The sequence below is a fragment of the Theropithecus gelada genome, chromosome 4 (genome assembly GCF_003255815.1).
Source record: "Theropithecus gelada isolate Dixy chromosome 4, Tgel_1.0, whole genome shotgun sequence".
NCBI lineage: Eukaryota > Metazoa > Chordata > Mammalia > Primates > Cercopithecidae > Theropithecus > Theropithecus gelada.
Genome location: NC_037671.1, coordinates 92690593 through 92712385, shown reverse-complemented (window position 1 = coordinate 92712385; position 21793 = coordinate 92690593). Strand labels below are relative to the sequence as shown.

Here is a 21793-nt window from a genome sequence, read left to right as displayed (position 1 = left end):
TTGCAGTGAGAAAGCTAGAATTCAGAGGGATTCAGGGATTTTTTTTTTTTTTTGAACACTCAGCTACTATAGCTAAGTCTTATTTTCTCATTCAATTTTTCTCCCTCTCTCTCTCTCTCTCTCTCTCTCTCTTTTTTTGACAGTGTCTTACTCTGTCGACAGCCCAAGCTGGATTGCAGTTGCTCGATCTCGATTCACTGCAACCTCCGCCTTTCGAATTCAAGCAATTCTCAGCCTCAGCCTCCCGAGTAACTGGGATTACAAGCATGCACCATCATGCCCGGCTAATTTTTGTATTTTTAGTAGAGATGGCATTTCACCATGTTGGCCAGGCTGGTCTCAAACTCCTGACCTCGTGATCCGCCTGCCTCAGCCTCTCAAAGTGCTGGGATTAAAGACGTGAGCCACCACACTCAGTTCAATTTCTCAAAGCAATAAGAAATTTAATTTGTTCACTGTAAAGCAGAGTTCAAAGTAAGATTAGTTGTGTGATTTTAGCAAAGTTATCTAACCTAGCTGAACCTCTGTCTTCACATTTCCATATTTGGCACGCATGTGCGTGTGTGTGTGTGTGTGTGTGCCTAAGATGGGGGGGGGAGAGAGAGAGAGAGAGAGAGAGAGGACAGTGGTGGTATTTAGCCACAGTTTAGAATTGGAAATTAATGAGATGACTACTGAATACATATTTTTAAATTACTTTAATCACTGTCCAAATTCTGTAAGCTCTCTTTATTATGTAACAAAACAGTTTATAATTTAATTTCAAAGTTAAAATGGACTAATATCCCCCAGCAATTCAGTAAAACCTTTGCAATGAAATTTTTCTCTAATTGAAAATTTAGGATGATTTAAATAGAATGAGATCTGAAATTAAAGAGGGAAAAAAGAATAAGCTATGCATACTAATAGAGAAAAGAAGATATCTAGAAGAAATTTAATATATTTAAAAACATATTTTATTTTAATAATATATTATTTACTATAAATTATCCTTAGGTAGGTTAAAAGACCTATACATAGTAAATTTTGATTAAATATTGTTATAAATATTTGTGTACATATTTCTTACCTTGCATTAAGAGTAACTCTTTATGTTATTTGAATTTGTCTTATTGAATTTCCTTCCTATAATTCATTTGTCACTTTAACAAGGTTTTTTTGTCCAAAGCTTAAAAGTTGTAAATGAAAATTATCCAAATGTGTTAAAACATCAGAATGTCTAAGAAATTTTTGTAAAAATAAAATCTAAGTCTAATTTCTAAATGATTTTTACCACTTCCCCCCAAAAGAATCAGTTCTCATGGCTTAAAATTGTATACAAAAAGCATCATTTGACAAACAGTGTTTAAAACTGGAAACAATCCATGATTATGGATCTCAGTAGAAGTTAATTGTGCACTCACAGCACACATCTGAACTAGATAGAAACTAACCCTTTCATTAGTAGAATAGAATAAGAAGATGTCTGCTTTTGCAAATCCAAATTAATGACATTCTGGTGTCTCTGTATATGTACATTTATGGTTTGCATGTCTTCACTTATCAGGGATCATGGTGACAATGACTAATATTCCCTTTTACATTTATCAGAGCCTTTTTTGCCAAAATTTATTATAGTACCTGATATATGGGAAAAGATTTCTCTTCAGATTTATAGAACCTGTTTTTAAACACTGAATGGCAGGGATTTTGTTGATTTTTTAATATAATTTGTTATACCCAATTTTGATATTTACATTTAATTATCACAGCATCTACTTCCAAGGGTTCTTCCAAATTCTTCTACCTTATTTTGGGTATGAAGAAAGAAAATATTTTTGTACAGCTGTGCAAGGTGTTTTGGTTTTAAACTAAGTGTTATTATCAGAGTCAAAAAGTTAAAATTTTATAAAGTTTATAAAGAAAGGAAGTTACAGTATGCTAAGATTAATATATAATTGAAGAAAGAAATTTCTTTATAAATTTAGTGTAGCCAAAGTTTGCAATATTTCTGAAGTTTGCAAAGTGTACATTAATGTCCTGGGCCTTCGCATTCACTTACCACTCACTCATTCAATGACTCACTGAGAGCAACTTCCAGGCCTATAAGCTTTAAGTTCCCTACACAAGTGTAATATTTTAAAAGTCTTTAATACTGTTCTCTTACTATAACTTTTTAATATCTGTAGGTAATTGCACATAATTGTACACAATTTCTTACCATTGTGTTAAATTGGCCATAAAATTCAGTAGTGTAACATGCTGTACAGTTTTATAGCCTAGGAACAATAGGCTACACCATATAGCCTGGGTGTGTATTAGGCTGTACCATCTAGTTTGTGTAAGTACATGCTATGGTGTTCCGCAATGACTAAATCATATAATGACACAGTTCTCAGAACATATTCCTGTCATTAAATGACATAAACTTATTTTACTTCTTGTCTGGCAATTTTGGCTATTCTTTTCAGAGTGAAATCTCTGAGTTATAATTACTAAATAAACAGGTGATAACACATTGTTTTTCCAGATGAAGAGCAGCTTGGCAGAAGAGTATATTAATTAATACTTGCCATAAAACCTCGATTGCTTTTACAGTAATAATCCTCAAATGTTTTGGTCATAGAACCACTTTTTCCCTTAAAAACTAGATCCCAAAGAGCTTTTATTTCTGTAGGAGATATATATACACACACACACACACACACACACATACACACACACACATACACACACACACATATTCCTTATTAGAAAACATATTGAATTCAGTTTTAAAATATTCTTATAAATAACATAAATTCATTACCTGTTAAAATCAATATAATGTGTTTTATTAAAATAACTATATTGCTTAGAAAATGATAAAAGTAGCATAATTTTTCAGTTTTGTAAATCTCTGCATTGCCTCACTTATTAGAAAATAGCTAGATTTTCATACCTACTTCTACATTCGGTCTGTTGCAATATGTTATTTGGTTGAACTATATGAAGAAAATCTGCCCTCACACAGACATGGATTGGGACAAAGGAGGACCTTACAGACCCCCGAAGAGTCTCAGAGACATCTAACTCTATTCCTTTCATTGCTTTCATTTTTACTTTTCTTTTTTAACCACTTTACATTGATTACCCTTGGTCTTTCTTTTCTTTTTTCCTTTAATGCCTCACATATTTTATTTCTTTTCCTTTCCTTTTGTATTATTCTTTACCTTATTATCTTTTTAATTACTCCTTTCCTTACTGACCTCTAGCTCCCTTCTCCACTTTTCCTTCCTCCCCTTGAAACCCTCTCTACCCTGTTCTCTTCAAGTGATATACAAAACTGAAGTGTCTTTCTGAAAATGGAATTATCTTGGGAGATATTGGAAAGATATGGTATTTTTTGTATCTCCTTAATTTTTTTTTTCTGTAGAGAGCACTATCCAGTAATACAGGCCAAACCAAAAACAAAACAAAACAAAACAAAAAGGTGGTGAAGGGGGTCATGTTTCATTATCCACTTTCCATTAAACTGGGGCTGGACGCAGAAAAGAAGAGTTGAAAGAAAAGAGATTTAGAATGTATTCTGAAAGGAGATGTAAATCTAAACATCTCATCTCATGACTCTTCTTCCAAAATACATCCTAAATCTTTTTTTTTCAATCAACTCCTCTTTTCTACATCTAATGCCAGTTTAATGAACGATTTACCCTTTTCTGTGGTATTACCACAGTCTACTAATTGGTTGTCCTACTCTCCACTTGCCCAATCACACTACCACCACCACAATTAATTCTCCATTCAATGGCCAATGTGATTGTCATAGACGCTTTTGCTGATCCACTTTGATGTCCTTTTCCACTCATTGCCCAGCTGTTGTGTCGGCTGATAATAACTCACAGCTGACCGTGGTCTTCTCTGGAGTGTTGACTTACAGCAAATGCGAGTTCCAATGAAACTTTTCGATAAATTCCAACCTCTTCATTATTACCTACAAAATACTGCTTTAACAGGTTCCTGCCCACCAGCTCACTTTGTTTCCTATTGGCAAGCTAGGAAAGGTCCTTACCTGGGGTATTTGCTCTTCAGTCCAGAATGCTCTTCCCTGAGTATTTGCAGAGTTAATTGGCAATGTTCAGATTTCAACTCTAATATTAACTTCTAGTAGTGGGGATTTTTCACCACTCTGTCCAAACGTACCTTCTGTCTTCCTTTTGTCAGTAATTCTGTTAAGTTACTACAGGTGTTTTATATTTTTCAGATAATTAATTACCATAAAAATTATCTTATGTATGTATTTGTTTATTTTTATTACATCTCCTTACCCATATTAGGCTTTATATTAGTACAAATCAACTTTTATCGGCTTAATCTTTTGAGATTTTATTTTTTACATCTGCAGGCATGTATTATCTAGACTAAAAATAGAACATCAATAGTATGTATCCTTTTCTTCATAAAGTTCATAATCTAGTAAAAGAGAAAGTAAAGATATACAAGTGTATTAGCTGTCTTTTGCTGTCAAAGCCAATTACCCCAAACTCAATAACATAAAACAGTAAACATTTATTATCTCACAGTGTCCGAGGGTCAGGAATCTAGGTGTCTTAGCTGGGTGGTTCTGTCTTGAGATCACTCGCAAAGTTTCAGCCACATATTGACTGGAGCGATAGTTATCTCAAGGTTCAATGGGGAGGAGTGAATATGAATATCATTCATTTCCAAGATAACTGATATTGGTGGGTTTCAGTTCCTCACGATGTGGGCCTCTCCGAAGGTTGCCTGAATAGCCACAATATTGGTTTCCCCAGAATGAGTAATTCAGGAAATAGAGGAAGAAAAAGAGAGTGAGAAGAGCAAGAAAGAAATAAAATTCTGGAAGGAAACCACAGATTTTTATAACATAATCTTGTAAGTGAAATCTTATTACTTCTGCCATATGCTATTCACTAGAAAAGAATAACTAAGTCTAGTCCTCACTCAAAAGGAAATGAATTAAGCTGCGTATTTTGCAATGAGGAGTATCAAAGAATTTAGAGATATGTCTTTTAAATGACTACAATAAGTTGGCAAGGTTATATGTGAAAAATTCCAATAATATAGGTAAAGCATTCTAAGAATTTATAAATATATAAGAGCAAGTTAAATTAAAGTGATAAGTAAAGGTTTAAATGAAAAAAAATGGTTACTGATGCCTTTTGATAAATGAACATTTGATAAAAATCATTTTAGAGAGAAGAAAAAAGAAACTGTAGAATTTGATTGAGGAATAGAAAAGAGTTTGACCAGGGCAAAATTTTATGTGAGAGAGGAGTATTTGGATTGGTGATCTGTTGCTGAAGGAAGAAAGCCACCTATTCCTGTTCTTCTATGATTTACAGATGGCCAGAAAATAATAAAAGAAAATTTAAAAAAAATCTTTGCAAATGCTTATGGCTTAATCAGCATAGCCCTGCTCTTAGAGAAAGTGAAGCAGCAGCTGTGTAAGATGTGATTCAGGATTCCATCCAGTTGCCAGCTTCCCAGCATCCTTACAACTTGCATAGTGCTAGACGTACATGTATCCTTCCCTCCAGCAAGAAAATGTGTCAATTTTTCAATAGGAGCTTGCACTCCATCTGAGATTGCACCCTATTAAATTTCAATGAATAACTCATTTTATTGACTAATATATCTCAGAAGCATTATAAATATTTTTATGGCCCCTTTTATTGTGCAAGTGCTTTATCAATGTGCATATTCGGATTTGGTTTTTCAACTGAGAGTATGCTAATACATAAAACCAGGCAAATACGTTACTCAGATAGACAGCTAAATCCTGGGGTGGAGTAAAAGTAAAGTAAAGGAACTAGCTAATAATTTTCCAACTGATCGATTAAGTCAAAAGCTCAAACTATCCACCAGATTACAGCTTTGTTTAAACCCTATTAATTACAAACTTGGAGGACAAAAGAAGACTGACCACAAAAGCTTAGAATTCTCAAAGTGGGCTTAAATTCTTTCATTTGTCTTGGGAGGGAGCAAAGATATTACTTTTATCAAAGTTTATACAGGAGTAACCCTAATGGTGAAGTTAAGCTCCTGAGACGTTTTATAGTACATAAATCTCCACTATGTGACATGTTTTCTGATGCCTCACCAAAGGCAAACATATTATAAGATGCAACTGACACACTACTTCCAAACAGAAGCCAGGGAACTGCCAACACTTGTAATGGCCAAACACAAACACAATGAGGTCATCATATCAGATTGTTTACCTGTTTCTGTAACACAGATGGAAAATATGTTCTGACAGTTTCAAAAACAATACAAGTTTTTGAGAATTGAGGATGGCATAACCTTTTTATGATTTTACAAATGTTATAAAATATAGGATCTATCTAGAGGGTAATTTCACCTTGATTTTCAATTAACTTAACCAAACAAGGTAAATACCATTAGTCACAATAACGTTTACAACCTCAGTCATTATCCATCAAACTACTTTGCGGATCATTTCTGTTTTTATAGTTGGAATAAATAAACATGGCATAAAACACATCAAGTCTTTTCATCCTGCAGTAGCTAAACTTGTCTATCTCCTATGCACATTTCAAGCTATGAAGAGTTTTTTTGTATATTCTACATCCTTTAAAAAAAATGGTGGGCAAATGTTTAACACAGTAAACTATACAGTGTGGAAGTGGAGAAAATGTGTATTTTTAATAAAAAATAAGGGAAGTGTTCATTTAGAAAATATATGCTTTTAGACTCCGTCTCAAAATATATATATATATATGTATATACACACACACTTTTAGTATTAATCAAGAATGTGCTGTGTCACACTATCGATTTCTTTCTTTTTTATTATTATTATTTTTTTAGACAAAGTTTCACTCTTGTCACATAGGCTGGAGTGCAATGGCATGATCTCCACTCACTGCAACCTCTGCCTCCTGGGTTCAAGTGACTCTCCTACCTCAGCCTACCAAGTAGTTGGGATTACAGGTATGTGCCACCACACCCAGCTATTTTTTTTTTTTTTTTTTTTTAGTAGAGACGGGGTTTCACCATGTTGGCGAGGCTGGTCTCGAACCCCTGATCTCACGTGATTGCCTGCTTCAGCCTCCCAAAGTGCTAGAATTACAGGCGTGAGCCACCACAACCAGCCCACACTATCAATTTCTTTTTCTTTTTGTTTCTTTAAGACAGAGTTTCACTCTGTCACCCATGCTGGAGTGCAATGGCATGATCTCGGCTCACTGCAACCTCCGTCTCCCAGGTTCCAGCAACTCTCCTGCCTCAGCCTCCCAGGTAGCTGGGATTACAGGGGCCCACCACAACACCCAGATAATTTTTGTAGTTTTTAGTAGAGACGAGGTTTCACCATGTTGGACAGGCTGATCTCCAGCTCTTAACCGCAGGTAATCCTTCCGCCTCAGCCTACCAAAGTGCTGGGATTACAGGTGTGAGTCACCCCACCTGACCCACACTATCAATTTCTAATGCTAATTGGGCAGTTTCTAAAGGTTACCTATCAATCCTTAATAAGAAATATACACATTACACATTCTAAGGAGACGGTATTTTCTCACACTTGTAAGATAAATTACTGTTAGGTTTATTTGTGTTCCCTGTCCTCACTCACTCGCACGTTTGAGCCAGTAGCTCTCATCTTAACTTCCGGGAAGGAGTAATTAACCCAATGCTTTAACGCCATCACAGGGGTCTCAATATTCTGTATTTCTCTTCCAGTCTCACCCTGTGTTTTCTCTCCCGCATGTTTTGTTTTCCTTCTTTAACAAATTACTCATCATTTTTAATAGCACTGCTTCTGAAATCAATCAACTCTACTTAAATGGTTCAAACAATTGGATGCAAAAGTACAGTTTAAAATTTCACAGGGATTATTTTAAAGAGGAAAAGCAAACTTCCTCAGGAAGAACAATATCCAATAAGGAGTGTGGGAAGGTTCATAAGACAGTCAGTGGTGGAAGGCTTAAAATATAGTTCCCTAAACATCTTTCATATAGACTAGCTATTCTTTCCTCAAAATTGCTAATTTCTCAAATACTCTATCCTTCTCATAACTCCTTTAAAATGTAATGTGTGTGTATATATATGTATATGTATATACATATATATAGTGATATATATAGTGTCGGTATCTGAAATGAAGAAATTACGTTGTGATATCTTACCTTTAATTTTCTATTATTGTTTCGACACATAGAGTATATATCTTACCTCATTTAGAAATACACACAACCCTATGAAAGATCTTCAGTAGCCCTATCTTATTCCTGAGGAAGGTATAGTTACAGACATTTTTTAAGCCATCTCAAGAGTTTTAGGCATTCAGCCCCACAATGGAACTCAGCCCCCTGTCTCTTTATCTTAAGTTCAGCATTCCTAAGATGATACCTGCTGGAATCCAAGTGTTTCTCTATGATCTGAAAAGCAAATTTTTTCTGCTCATCTCAAATATTTTTTTTTGTTACTGGTGCTATGGACTGATTTCAGTCTCCCCAAGACTCAACTCATATGTTGAAGTCCTAATGCACAGTGTGATGGTATTTGGAGATGGAGACAATGGGAGGTAATTAGGGCTACATGTGGTTATGAGGGACCCTCATGATGGAGTTATTGGTGTTATAAGAAGAAGAAAAGCAAAAATTGATCTGTCTCCGTCATGTTATGACACAGGATGAAGATGAAGATGGCTGTCTACAAGCCAGAAAGAAGAATTTTACCAGAAATTGTATTTAGTGGCACCTTGAATTTAGACTTTCCAGTTTCCAAATCTGAGAAACAAATGTCTGCTCTAAAGTCACCACGTCTATGATTTTTTAAATAGCAGCCCAAACTAATGCAAACAGTTATACAATTCTCATGTTCATAAATTCATTAACTTAGAAATACGATCTTTTGGGCCCTACATTTTTCTATTGCTTAAATTTTTAAATAATTATATTAGACTAATTAATACTAATGATATTTATCCATCTCTCACTTTGATTTCCTTTTATTGATGGAATATTCAGTTTTTCTTGTCTTAGTGGCTTCTCAGAAGGGCTTCATAGTGACTGATTTAATCAGAATGTTTGCAGAAGCAAGTGAATTATGTTGCATCACTAGGTAGTCAGTTTAAATGAAAATCATAGATATAGAAGGATCACTAAAAATAAAATTAGTTAATATACTAATTTAGTTAGGAAAGTTATTCCAATTCCAGAAACTTCAGTAGAAGTCACCATCCAGAAAACTCACTACCCTTTGCAGGAGTTCAAATAAATGGTGTTTTAGTTATAAAGCAAAGGAAGGTTCAGAACTTTAGATAAGTTTCAAATAAAAACTAAATACATCATGTTATATTCTAATTTATCACTATCATTATTAATATTCAATCATTGTCTTATAATCTGTTTGAAGTATTGTCTCTTTTTAAGGAGAACATGCTCATATTCATAAAACAATGGGCACCTGTCACAGGTTGGGTTCCTGAAGCAAACACTGAGGTGATATTTGGGATTCATGATAGGATTAAATATATCAGATGAAATGTTTAGAATATTTTAATGCTAAAATATTCAAAGGATCACTTAAACTGAATAAAGCCATTGGAAAATACAAAATACTTGTTTTTCCTTCTTTCCTTTTAATAGACTGAAATCTTTAATCTGAAACTCTTCTTTGAGAGGAGATTAATTAGTAAAACTCTAGTCCCCTCTCTTTGCTCATTCTGTCCATGGAAGGTGGAGTGATTTAAGACATTTATACATTTGGGAAAGAATAACTGGACATACCTGGCTTCACTCCGGCCTTCTTTTTCTCTGGGAAGCTGATCAAAGAGAATATAAGTTCTGCCCTGCCCTTCCCGGGCAGCCTTCTATATGTTTCTGTTTGTGGACACAGGGTAAACACCAGTGTAATTTTAGTGCTTGCTGCATATCAAAGCATAAAAGCCACATGCTAAACTGGCCTCTGTTCAAAATAAAAGAGATATTTGATATTCACCTTTGTTCTTGGTGTAATTTCTCACTATTTCAGTATCTAGACATGAAAGTGGGTGTTCTGAGAGTTTTCCTCAGGAACTCCCAATAGCTATAAAAAATACACAAAACAAAAACCTTAATTTGTCTCATAACAGTGAGTTCAAGTTACTTTTCATATGAGTAAAAGAGAAAGGAAAATTAACAAGTAAATTAGAAGAGAATAATTCTGCTTTCACTTCAAGGTAATCAAAATCCTTCTGAACAGTATCACTATCTGATAGTAATACAACACAATAAATAATGTAAAAAACTGAAGTTTTTATCTACTATGCCAAATATGATTCCTCTGTCTTCTTTTTGTTTGTTTAAGAAAGTATTTTAAAAAGTTAAATTGACCAAATGGGCCACTTATTCTGGCATTGTATAATCAGAGTCAGAAATGTTGAATAAACAAATCAATAAAATGGAGCTGTATATTAAAAACAACAAGCAGGGTTTGTCCTAAATATTTGCCCCATAGCCAGGTTTACTTTGAGCTAGCATGTAAAAGATTTTGTGATTAGGCCCCAAAGCACAAAAATACCAATTAATTATGATGATTAGATATGTCTTCATTAGTAGTCTATAAATAAATCATACAAAGCATTATGCAGTCAGCTATCCTGGAAAAATATTCTTCTAAAGGGCTGTGAAAACAGCTTAATTAATTATAAATGCTTTGAAACTTACCACATTATATTTTGAAACGTTAAAGCATACATACATACACATGTTATATATGTTTGGAGGTATTTGTCAACCTGTTTCAGTGTTTCTTAATGCTACCGAGCACTAAAATGCTTCCCAGAATCAAGATAAAAGTGTGTTAAAAATCTGTATTTATTGTTAAAAGTAAAAATGTTATTTAGAACACTTATATTTCCAATTCCTCTCATGTTTTCAGATGACAGAGTGTTTTTCTTTGATATTTAACTTCTATGCTTCCAGAAATGCTTTGTAAATGTTCTCTTCTCTTCCCATCACGTTCCCTCCCTGCCCTCAGAATATTTTCCCCTATTCAAAAAGATTTCTTCCTGAAAATGTTCCATTATTAAAAACATTTCATTTATGCTTATAATTAACCCATTTTTTGAAGCTGTGTTCCATTCACTCCTTCAGATCTTCTGCCCTCCACCTCTCCCCAGCAGACCCACAGGACAATGATCTCTATGAACGGCATTAAGTGTTTCCCTTGCCCTGCAGTTTCTAGTTGAGCTTGGCTAATGGATATCCCTGGCAGGAGATCAGAGGTAGGTAGGAAAATTTATTTTCCTTGCTCCTTTTCTGCAGGTTGATTGTATACCTCTGCCAAAGGTCACAGCTCTTGACGGGTGATTCTTGCTGCACAAATCGCTCTATGGGTTTTAGTCCTTTCAGATATAAGGGTGATAACAGGTCTCTCCATTACAACTGGCCCTGGGGTATTGAAATCTCTTTTGATTTCTCTATACCCTGCTCTAGCTTTTGTAGATCATCATTTTATTAATTTCATCTCAAAGTATCTCAAATTATCCAATTTGAGTACATAACCTGTTCTATGCAACACCCTGACATGATTATTTTTGTAAATAAGCAATTCAAGAATAGAGTAAAACATGAACATCCTCATTACATCTTTTCATTTTGAATACTGAAAATACAATTCAAATTGGCCTAAGCACCTGAATTTTTCTAGTTTTCTGAGTCAATATATCACATGCAGAAGGATGCACTTTTCATGGTTACTTATGGTTAAAATGGGCCAGAACAGTTCAGGGTACCATCAAGCATGCTTTTGCATATACTACCCTAGAATGAGTGTGTATCAGTCAGGGTCCATTCATAAGACAAAGTCAAGTCAGTTATTTTAACAGAAATGGTTTTATATAATAAGTGTTAACTAAGTACTAAAGACTTAAAATGGCAAAAAGAAAAATAATTGCATTGTTATGGAAGGAGTTTCTATAGACTGCAGTTACCCTACTAGGACTGGGTATGCAAACGTACAATCTTGGAGGAGGGTCTGTGCAGAGCTGAAACTCAGATCTCGGATAAAGTGTGCTGCTTCACCCATGCTTGTGTCTCTTTGCTTGAGGGAAATATCTTATGGGACTAGGACCCAGGCCTCTGAAGAGGAATGCTGATTGACAGCATCAGGGGCTGCTGTTTTTGCAGGAGCACATTGAGATTGATTCTGCAAATGCTGAAGAACTGCAAAGTCAATTAAACATTCTACAGAGACAAACTGCTGCTACCAGCAGGAAGAGGTGAGATGAGGCTAAGATGATGCTCAATGACAGGAAGCAAACGGAAAGCCAGCACCAAACAAACAAGATGGAGCAAGTCTCTTTTCCCTCTTCCATCCTTACAGCTCCCTCTAGTGCTTTCTACTAGCCAAGACTAAGAGGAAGGCAGCTGGCAAAGCAGACATGAAGCTTGCAGATTTCTAGTCCAGCTTCACAGAACAGAGTGTAGAAGAAAGAGTCTGAGCTGAGAGGCAATAACTTAATACCCATGTAAGGTAACAGCCAGAGGTCAACTATACTGATTGATTAGAAACACAGTTGTAGAATTCCTACTTTACCAAATCTTATATGAGGCCAGATTGTTTTAACCACAGGAAAGTTTTAGTCCTTTCAACTTTCTACTTGGGAAATTAACATGACAAAGAAAACAATTATAACAAAATATGAGAAGTGCCATGACAGAAGCTATAATCTGAAGTTTTTAGAATGGCATTTCAATTACCAATGTAGAGTCCAGGGAGAGCATTTGATTGGAGGTAATGTTGAAGTTGGATTTGAATCCTGAAAAGATTCAATAGACAGGAGCCTACTGAGTAGATACTAGAATTCACTCAAAAGCTTGATAACTGTATTTGGGAAAATAGGAAGGTCAAACATCAGAAAATACAGGTAATTTCCACTAGAGGAGTTTCCTGGTTACAACACAGGAATCACTCACTGTTGTTCCTGAATACCACTGAACTAGACCTACTGTCACCGGGCACAGCTGCCATGAACACAGTGATAGTCAATAATTTTTCATAGGCCTTTTTAAAATTTTGTATCACTTCCTGAAAATTCAAAGTGGGCCATCCAGTAGGTTGAACCTAGGTCAGTTGCCCTGCTCTGGGTGCCAGGGGAAACAAAGAAGAATATACGACCTTGTTAGTCTGACCTTAAATTCTGGCTTCCTCCAAGATTTACATAGCAAGGATTTTTTTTTTTTTTTTTTTTTTTTTTTTTTTGACAGAGTCCTGCTCTATCACCCAGACTGGAGTGGAATGAAGTAGCTGGGACTACAGACACAAGCTACCATGCCCAGCTAACTTTTGTATTTTTAGTAGAGACAGGATTTCATCACGTTGGTCAGGATCTTCTCAATCTCCTGACCTCATGTTCCATCCGCCTCAGCCTCCCAAAGTATTGGAATTACAAGTGTGAGCCACCGCGCCCAGCCCGTAGTATGGATTTTCATCCCAAATAAGGTAAACGTGTATGATAGGTTCACAACATTCCCACTAGCAATAATCTCTTTAGCAACCTGGAATTCATATAAAATCTTTTGCCCATTCTAATCAAAAAACTTCCTGTCTTATACCATGAAACTTCCTCTCATAGCAAAAGTCCAGTTTACCAATGTCCCAAAAGGAGACAATTTTAACCCTCTTCAGTTACAGCATATAGCTCCAACACTAGAATCCTTGGATAATCTCCATATTGAACCGAGATCTCCTAGATCCAGTCTTGATCTTGCCACAGTAGCAACTGAAAGAAAGGGGAAGTAGATTTATGAAAATCCTTCATTCCTAGGGGTTCTGAACTCTTACTAGTTTTATCTGTATAGTTCAATCTTTTACAAATAAATATGGTCACATAAAAATTACCCATGGAACCAACTGGAGACCCACCCTTCCTGATGTATCATAAATTATCTTTCCTCTTGATTTTCAATATCAATTGCCCTATACAACACACTAACCCATTTTATTGTTTGCTGACTCAGGTCATGAGATTCTGAATTGACCAGTTGGCAATGTTTACTCCATGCAACCATCACTGAATACCCTGGTGTAACATTTCTGCCTTGAACATTACTAGTTTCTAAACCAGTAGTTCCCATTATTTCAGAGATAGGAATAAATATATTGTGAATAATTAATTAGGTTTAATTGGGAGAAGTACTAATTTCAATTCTATTGTATACTGACTGTGAAATAAATAGAAATGTGTACGTTTCAAATGTTTCAAATCATAGGTAATATCCTATGACATGATACCTAACTTATTCTTCAAAAAAGTATATAAGACTAAACAAACCTAAGGGCATTATCCCATTTTCCTGCTTTGTTCATAGGAAATAGAGTTCCTTGTTTGGAAGAAACTATGAGAAATACAGTGACATTGAATAAAGCATTCAGTTGTGTAAGGTATAATGATGCTGACTCGAGGCATTACATGAATTCTCCATGACAAAAGCAGTAAAACAATCATCAACTGATTCCAAGCAAACAGTTGTCCAAACAATTATCCTATAGTATTATAGGTTTGCATTTACTACTCTTGGTAAAATATCTTGGTACACAGGTAAAGGGAATCCTGTGTTGTTGTGCTTGAGTAGCTGCTATCTTTTCAACTATGGTCACTTTGTTCATTAAATTCTAAAGCTTCTATAGAAGGAAGACAACCTACATTGAGAGATTAGGTTAACTCGTCCATCTAAATATTATGAGCTGTTTGGCTAGAAATGTCCTTTGGATTAACATGTAGCATGAATATTCTTTATGTTCTGAGCCTATTTTAAGAAATTCTTCCATGCTTCTCTTCCCCAATCTCCCCCCGCAAAAAAAAAAAAAAAAAAAAAAAAAAAAAATCTGCCACTAGTCCCCCAGTTCAGTTCCTTTGAGATCCCTTATCTAGTTTCTAGGCAAACTGGCAGCTATTTGCCATAAATACTGGTAAGTTGACATTTAAGGCAATTTGAAACTATTATCAAAGCACAAGAGAAAACTGGACTTCTTGGGGCATTATTTTGCCCATGAGCTCCACAAGTCATCCAGTAGGTTTTAGAGAGAAAATCCTCCCAATGGGCAAAATAGATTAATGTGTTTAATTCTGTGTCTAAGAATCTCAAAAAGATCTTAGCATTTCCATTTTCCCAGTGCATTCTTCCCCTGGTAAGTCGCGATGGGTGCCTTTAAGAAGAGGTACAAGGAATTTTCATAGTGTATTCTTCAGTGTCAATGGGCTAACAATGGGAGCTAGTGTTCAGGGTGCCAAAATACTCTTTCCCTACCAATTCTCTAATTTTTACATAAGAGACGAGGAAAAGCTCTGAATTCAACTGATAGTCTAATTTTACTATCTCTAATACCACATTTTGTTTTTTGCCAGCTCAGTCCCTGCAGCAACAAAAGATAAGAGATCCTTTTATCTTGATCCTAGAAACTCCCTGGATTTCAGTCAGTGCTGTGAGCCTAGAATTCAAGGATTTTAACTTGTCATTCTGTTTCTTTAAGCTGTCCATTGATGTTCAAAACAGCTGCCCTTTCTCTAAGTCCATAAATTCTTCATGTACACCCCACTACTCTGTGGTGGGGGCAACTCAATTCTGTGGTGGGGGCACCTCAATTCCCAAAAGCCATCACTGCAATGAGCACCTGATGCCAGGTGACTACAGACAACAATTTGATTAGCTTTTTCACGATTACTGAATTCCTGCATTGGCATTTAAGCAAGATTTTGACTGGTTTCTGCCCCAGCTATGCCAGATGAACAATTTAACAGTTTCCACATTTCCTTGAAAGTATCTGATGCACCCCATCCCCAGGTAACAATTTCTCTCTCAGTTAAAAATCTTGGATGTGAGCAGAAAAAGCAGTTCTAGCTAACAAAAGGAGAATATAAATTTGTTGAAAGAATGTTGGGTAGCTCACAGAATTAGCTGGCATGATGGGGTACCTGCTAAGAAAATGGGCAGAAAACAACAGAAGCTTTGTAGAGGGAACCACAGCCAAGATTGTGATGAAGAAATACTCTTGTTTGGATGCCCCATAGGTACTACCAGTGCTATCAAGAAGATTTGCTGCTGGATACTACCACTGCTACATATAGCAGAAAATAATAAATGGTGGATCCAAAAGACACAAATCCAAACACAGATCATTATTATCCACGAGAAAAAATGAAAAACAAACCGGAGAGAAACAGAAGTTCATCTCTTGGTGATATGCAGCAATATAATAGAGGAAATAATTATCTGAGATTTAAATAGGGAGGGGTTTTGAGAGGCATTTGGCTAATGTGCCATCATCACCCGATACCTTCCATTACAGCCAATAATCAGCTGGATGGCTTTGAAAATATTACTTTTTCTTTACTATAACTGGTTCAATGTTTCTACAATAAAGACAATAATGTCTCTACCAAATGATATACCTTGAGGAAAAATTGGTGTGTGTGTATATATATATCTCACATGGAATAGTGCCCAGCATGTAGTATGTACTTTATAGGGTTAGTTAACTATTTGTGGTACTATTGAAGTAATAGCAACATTAAAGTCACCTCAATTTTGAAGAAAAAGTAATTAAAAAAGGTATGAGTACAAAGAGAAGGAAGCATTTGCGCAACTGTTACTGTAATCAATTATTAAACTGTCACTGTAACAACTTGGTCAATTAAGTATCTCCCACTTTTTATCTTATCCTAAACAAATTAAGCAATAATCATTACAAAATTGTTTTTCTCAAAGCTGAAACACTTGTCTTTGGATTAAAGTTTCTTTAATAAAAGTACTTAATATCCTAAGAATAGAAACAAATTTACCTAAGCATATCTAATAAGAACCAAAACACAATATGTGTGCTGATAAAATATTAATGGAGAGTCCATTAAAATGAGAAACAAGACAAGGATGCCACTGTGGCTACTGCTTCTGCTTCTAGTTAATTTGATTATACAAACTAATACATATAGGACATGTGAGAATGATAGGAAAATATTACTCTTGCAGAAAACATGATTATCTATCTCAAAAGAAAACAAAGGAGTTAAGAAAACACAAATTTTTTAAAGTAAGCCTAATAAAACACTTCCAAAAAAAATGATTGAGAGCAAGATGGACAGTTAGAAGCCCCCAGCACTCATCTCCCCTACAAAGACAGCAGAAACAATGAGTACATTCTGATGAAAATAACGGAAGGAACGCACTGGAGTACACGAAAGAAAGAGCAGAAACTTTGTAGATCAAAGAAACCCAGGATAGCCACACAAAGAACAGAAGGAAACATCTCACCTCTGTCACTCCATCACCCAGATGGAATCAGCTTGGAACCAAGGGAAAATTCTTCCTATAGGGAAAAGGTAAGCAAGAGGACCCCATCATCCCCCATCACCACCTTGAGTACCTACAATCCTCACAGTAGGGACTACTGCAATTCTCACAAGCACTAAGCCCAGCTGAGGGAGCTGCCTGGGATGCACACAGCTGCACCCCACCCCCCGACCCAGAGAAGGAATCAACACTGTGTCCATCCCACTCCTACCACCCAGCATGGCCGAAGCCACTATCATACTACACCATCTTGGAGCCATAAACATTGCTCTGGGACAAATAATCAAGATACCCTTCCATCAGTTAGGCTTTGTCACCTCTGAACCACTCTCACCTCGTGGCTCATCACTCATCATCATTATACTACATGCTAACATATGGGGACAAGTTGCCATGAAGCCATTCAATCTGCTTTTCTCAGCTACTGCTGTGCCATGACCCTCAGGGACTGAGCTGAAGCAGTGTGCTGCCTCACAGGGAAATGATACTTAGCTGCCCAGAGCATTCACACCCTTCCTGTGCTTGAGCTGAAATGGAACCCTGACTCATGGGGAATTGGTGCTTTGGCCAAGTCAAGCATTGTGTGCATCCCAGAACTTACCTGACATGGTACCCCACATCCCAGGGAAACAGAGTATTGACTGAGCTGAGAGACACTCCCATAGAGCCAAACTGCTGTAATACCCTGCTGCTCTGGAATTAGAATAACACCCTAGAGTCTGAGCTGCTCACACAACCTCCTACCCAGGGAATGGAATCATCACTGAGCTGTCCCCTGTACCCGAGGGCTCAAGTCAAAGCCATTCTGGGTTTATTGCTGCCACTGAACCTGAAAATACTGCTGTATCCCACCATCTTAGATCCAGAGTCACCATTATGTGATGCTGCATCTTCTGGTGACCGAGTAACTATGGCGCCCTGTTGGATCTCATTCTCAAATTCCAGCTGTATCTGCTGCTTGTGCTCAAATCTTCAGAGAATCCTCTTTTCTCTGGAGCCAGGGCAGTGCTATACCCTGCCCTTCAGGAACAGAATTAGAGCTAAAACTTGTCCCCCAGAGCCTGAGCTGCTGGGGGTGCTCAGAGTCACAGACCCTAGCTTTGTAGGCAATCTGCATCCCACACTGACTCAGAAACTGAACCTGTGCCCTGAGACCCAGGTGGCACAATAGGTTCTTTGGACCCTGAGACCAGAAACTCAGCACCACAACTACTCTGAGCACTTTCAGCCTAGAATCCATAACTTCTGCAGCTGATTGTGGGCTGTATCGTAATCAACATGAAGAGGGATCTCCTTTGTGGTATTGAAGAGGGACCCCCCTTGGATCCCAAGAAGGAACCAAAACTATCTCTTGTAAGGAAAAATGAGAAGAGGAGAATCCCAAAAGTCCTTGCCACCAAGGTTCTTAACAACCTATACTTCCATATCCATTTCCATAGACTCCTACAGCCTATGCCACTGAGGCATCCAAAGTCATCTCATTTTGAGTGCAACTGAAGGAGCTGCATGGATGCTATACTATCTCATCCACTCAGAAACAGTCAACATACCCTTTCCATCTGGCATCTTTCATCTGAAGGTAAAAATCTTTTTCTGTGAAAGCCACTCTAAAATTTGGAGAGGTGATATAATTTTTCTACTGGATATATAGACATCAACATAGGGGCACAAACCACATTAAAAAGCAAAGAAGTATACACTCCTAAAGGAACACAATAATTCTCCAGTAGCTGAACTTTAAAGAAAATTTACAAATTCCCCCCCCCCAAAAAAACTCAAAATAATACTCTTAAGAAAACCCAACAAGATAAAAGAGAATACAAAAAAGCAATTTAAAAAAATAAAAACAGTTCATGTTTTAAATGAGAAATTTAACAAAGAGATAAATATCATAGAAAAGAACCAAACACAAATCTTGAAGCTGAAGAATTCAATGACTATAACGTAAAATATCATCAAGAACTTCATCAATAGACTAGATCTAGCAGAAGAAAGTACCTATGAACTTAAAGAAAGGTCTTTTGAAATTACTCAGTGACAGGAGAAAAGAAAGAAGAATAAAATATAATAAAAATAGCATATGAAACTCCTGGGACACAATTAAGTAAATAAATATTCACATCATGGGAGTTCTAGAAAGAAGAGAGACAAAGATAAGGTCAAAAAGCTTATTTAGTGAAATAATTGCTGAAAAAAACCCAAGTCTTGGAAGAAATATAAACATCCAGATCCATGGAATTCAAATATCTCAAACAGATTCAACCCAAAAAGGTCCTCTCTGAGGCATATTATTATTAAACTATCAAAAGTCAAAGACAAAGAGAATTTGACAAGTGGCAAGATAAAAGTGTCACGTGACATAGCAGAAAATCATTTATACTATCAGAACATTTCTCAGCAGAAACCTTGCAGGCCAGGAGACACTGAGATGTTTTATTCAAAGTGCTGAGAAAAAAAAACAGAACAAAAACTGTCAACCAAGAATACTATACCCATTATATCTGTCCTTCAGAAATGAAGAAAAAATGAAAAAAAAAATAGTTTCTCAAATGAACAGCCTAACATTATGCCCCAAGGAACTAGGAAAAAAAAACCAAACTAAATCAAAAGTTAGCAAAATGAATAAAATTGTAAATAACAGAAAATAAATAAATAAGGAATAGAAAACCTGTAATACAAAAATAGCAATGGAACTAATGGGTATTTTAAAAAATACACAAAATTAACAAAATCTTAGCTAAATTACCTAAGAATCAAATATGCAAAATCAGAAGTAAAATTGGATGTATTACAACAGATTTCTTAGAAACAAAAAGGATCTTAAACTATTAGAAAAATTATATGCCAATAAGTTTGATAGCCTCAAAAAATGGATACATTCCTAGAAAATTACAACCTAACAGGATTGAATCAAAAAGAAATATAAAGCCTGAAGAGACCTATAACAAAAGAATAAATAAAAGCTGTAATTAAAAGACTCCCCAGCGTCCCCCCAAAACATGCCCAGGACCAGATGGCTTTACATTTGGATTCTACAAAGCTTTCAAAGAAGAATTAATACCAATACTTTTAAAACTCTTCCAAACAGTAGAATACTTCCTAACACATTTTACGAGGCCCACATGACTATCATATGTGAGCCAAAGATACCACTAGAAAATAAAACTACAGGCAAATATCTCTTATGCACATTAATGCAAAATTCCTCAATAACATATTAGCAAATCAAATTCAACCGCACATAAGATAAATTATGCATCATGATCAAGTGGAATTTATTCCTGGTATGCAAAGCTGGTTTACCAAATGCAAATCAATTAATGTGATACATCATATTAATAGAATAAAAGGCAAAAACCACATGATCCTATCAATTGATTCAGCAAAAGCATTCAACAAATTTCAATGTCATTTCTTAATAAAAACTTCTAAGAATTTAGGTATACAAAGAAAATATTTTAACATAATAAAAGCCATTTATGAAAAAACCATAGCTAACATCATAGTTAATGGACAGAAACAGACTTTTTCTTTAAGATCTGGCACAAGGCAAGCATGCTCACTCTAGTTCCTTCTTTTCGACATAGTATTGGAGGTACTGTCAAGAACAATTAGACAAATAAAAATAAACGAAAGGTATCCAAATCAGAAAATAAGAAGTAAAATTATCTCTATTTGCAGAATACATAATCCATATGTAGAAAATGCCAAAGATTCCATTGAAAACCTGTTAGCTTTAATTAATGAGTTCAGTAAAGTTACAGAATATAAAATCGATATAAAAATCCATGGCATTTTTATACACACAGCATTGTCTACCCAAAAAAATAAATCAAGTAAAGAATTCCATTTATGATAATATTAAATAATAAAATAAAATACTTAGGAATATATTTAACCAACAGGTGAAAGATTGTCCACTGAAAACTGTAAAACATTGGTGAAAGGAATTGTATTAGTCCATTCTCATGCTGCTAATAAAGACATACCCAAGACTAGGTAATTTATAAGGGAAAGAGGTTTAATTGGCTCACAGTTCAGCATGGCTGGGTGGGGCCTCAGGAAACAATCATGGCAGAAGGTAAAGCAAGCACATCCTTCTTCACATGGTGGCAGCAACAAGAAGTGCTGAAGAAAAAGCCTGAAATGCCCCTTATAAAACCATCAGATCTTGTGAGAACTCACTCACTCTCATGAAAACAGCATGTGGGTAACTGTCCCCGTGATTAAATTACCTCCCACTGCCCACTGGGTCCCTCCCACAACACATGAGGATTATGGGATCTACAATTTAAGATGAGATTTGGGTGGGGACACAGCCAAACAATATGAGAAATTAAGGAGAAAACAAATAAATAAAATATATATTCCATGGTAATGGATTGAAAGAATTAATGTTGTTAAAAAGTCCATACTACCTAAAGCAATATATAGATTTAATGCAATCCCTATTAAAATCCCAATGGTATTCTTCACAGACGTAGAAAAAATAATGC

At 35.8% G+C, this 21793-nt stretch overlaps 1 long non-coding RNA gene across 1 annotated transcript in view; it reads right to left on the bottom strand.

The window, feature by feature from the left end:
* LOC112623559 overlaps positions 1-15617 on the bottom strand; it is a 28356-nt gene extending 12739 nt beyond the window's left edge. Inside the window, exons 1-2 of the long non-coding RNA XR_003119166.1 lie at positions 13599-15617; positions 9753-9845 (exon numbers count right to left, since the gene is read on the bottom strand). This is a non-coding gene — a long non-coding RNA (uncharacterized LOC112623559). The remainder of the gene's footprint in view (positions 1-9752; positions 9846-13598) is intronic.
* Between the last annotated feature and the right edge of the window lie 6176 nt (positions 15618-21793).